The following is a 2500-nucleotide window of genomic DNA, read 5'->3' as shown; positions in this document are numbered from 1 at the left end:
CCTCCATCTGTCTCTCTCCCTGTCTCTTCCTCCCTCTATCTCTCTGTCTCTCTCCGTCTCTTCCCCTCTCTTCCTCCCTCTGTCTCTCTCCCTGTCTCTCTCTGTCTCTGTCTCTCTCTGTCTCTCTTCATGTCTCTCCCTGTCTCTTCCTCCCTCTGTCTCTGTCCATGTCTTTTCCTCCCTCTGTCTCTCTTTGTCTCTCTCTCTGTCTCTTCCTCCCCCTGTCTCTATCTCTCTCTCTCTGTCTCTTCCTCCCTCTGTCTCTCTCTCTCTCTCTTGATGCCACCTGGGAATAGGCAGTAGACGAAATGGGGCACACAGGGGCATACAAACACACACACGAGCGCGCGCGAACAGACACACACACACAGACACACACAAATTACACACACACACATACACACAAACACGCACACACACACACACACACACACACACAAAGGCATCGCAGATCAGATTTACTTTTCATTTCGAACGCACTAGTGTTAATCAGACCTTCAATTTCACGTCTCACTGGAAGCGAATACCAACCCATTGTGTGTGTGCGTGTGTGTGTGTGTGCGTGTGTGTGCGTGTGTGTGTGTGTGTGTGTGTGTGTGTGTGTGTGTGTACGTGTGTGTGTGTGTGTGTGTGTGTATGCGTCTGTGTGTGTGTGTGTGTGCGTGCGTATGTGTGTGTGCGTGCGTGCGTGCGTGTGTGTGTGTGTGTGTGTGTGTGTGTGTAGGGATCCATATGTGTACATGCGTGAAGTCGTAGCCCCAAGACCCCCCCCCCCAAAAAAAAAAAAAAAAAAAAAAAAGAAAAAAAAGTAATACCCCCCACCCCAACACACCCCCCCCCCAACCCCCCCGAGAAAACATTCAGGGGATTTGCTGATTCAGGACAGATATCGTCCAATTTTTCGAGTGTCAATTAAGGATGACCTTGACTGTTGCAATGTTACATTGGAGAAATCACCAATAATGAAGTCACATGCAAACCAAGCACAAGGCACACGACCAGCCCATCAACTGCCGAATGAGGTGTAAAATGCATGATTCATTTTTTTTGCGAGAAGTCACAAGGACCAAATGGATTCCATGATATTCACTGTGTCTTTTTGCACAGAGCGAGAGCGGTACGAAATTGGCTGATCAACGTCAGTCCGAAGTGACGACATTGTTATAGTGTCACAGACTTACAACAGGGAGAACGCGAGTTCGATTCACAACGCAGGTTTCTTTTTTTTTTCGTCTTCTTTTTTTTAATACTTTTTTCTCTCTCCCTTTTTTTTTTTTTTGATATACCTTTTTTTAAAAACTTTTTCTTTTTTTACTTTTTTAATCTACTATTGATTTATTTTATTTTATTTTTTTTCGTCTGTATCCAAAATCAGTTCTGTCCAAAGTTTCAGTTTGGAAGGATCAACCATGCCTTTGAGTGAAAGTGATACGATTACCAATAAAAACTGTTTCAAGGAGAAAGGCTGGGGTGGAAGAAGGATCGTAAAGGAATTTCCAGGCAAGAGGTGGATTCATGTCACTGTAAATAGACTTATCGCTAAAATACGCACTATAGGGTCAGTAGCACGTAAACTTGGCGGTGGAAGACTGAAGACTGCATGTTCGGAGGAGAACAAGGACCTTGTTGAGGAACTGATTCAATCCTGGAGGAGAACCCTGGGACCCACAAGTCTCTTAGAGAAGTTGCAAGCGATTTACATGTGAGTAAGTCTTCTGTGCAAAGAATGGCGAAAGAATTTTACGTGCTACTGACCTTCTGGTGCGTGTATTTACAGTGACATGACTCCACCCCTTGCCTGGAAATTCCTTTGCGATCCTTCTTCCACCCCGGCCTTTCTCTTTGAATCAGTTTTCAATGGTAACCTTATCACTTTCACTCAAAGGCATGGTTGATCCTTTCAAACCGAAACTTTGGACAGAACTGATTTTGGATACAGACGAAAAAAAAAAAAAAAAAAAAAAAGACTTGACACCTAGACAGGCTATTTATAGACTGACACTGATTGACAGATGCCAACACCTGGCAGCTGGCATGAACATGATGAAGGTCACATTGCACAGCTGTGATATTGGATTTTTGGACATGTTTTGAATTTGACAATACTCGCATAATTTGCGTCCGAACTTTCAGATATTTTGCAGACCTATTGATAATACCCTAAGGTTACTGTGTGAATTCTGTTTCTCTATCACTGGGAAAATACTTGTCAAAAAGCGGTTCACTTTTTTGAGGGGACACCCGATATATACTCGTATATATATATATATATATATATATATATATATATATATATATATATATATCGAGAGATATAGAGAGACAGGAACACACACACACACACACACACACACACACACACACACACACACACACACAGAGAGAAGTCATTAACACTAAGAAAAAAAAACATCAAGAGAGCGAGGCTGGAGGCAGGTAGACACACATATTGAGAGTGTCAGATTTCCAACAACAAAAAAGTACAAAGAAAAAGGACAAA

The 2500-nt window shown here is 42.7% G+C and overlaps 1 protein-coding gene across 1 annotated transcript in view; it reads right to left on the bottom strand.

Moving 5' to 3' along the window:
- Positions 1 to 1890, bottom strand: part of LOC143285751 (uncharacterized) — a 46992-nt gene extending 45102 nt beyond the window's left edge. The window contains exon 1 of the mRNA XM_076593165.1: positions 1756 to 1890. The gene's annotated coding sequence lies outside the window, so the exon portion shown is untranslated. The remainder of the gene's footprint in view (positions 1 to 1755) is intronic.
- Positions 1891 to 2500: the final 610 nt, after the last annotated feature.

This window comes from Babylonia areolata, chromosome 9 (assembly GCF_041734735.1).
Source record: "Babylonia areolata isolate BAREFJ2019XMU chromosome 9, ASM4173473v1, whole genome shotgun sequence".
Lineage (NCBI taxonomy): Eukaryota > Metazoa > Mollusca > Gastropoda > Neogastropoda > Buccinidae > Babylonia > Babylonia areolata.
Note: the sequence above shows the minus strand (reverse complement) of the source record. Positions and strands in the feature narration are given on the sequence as shown.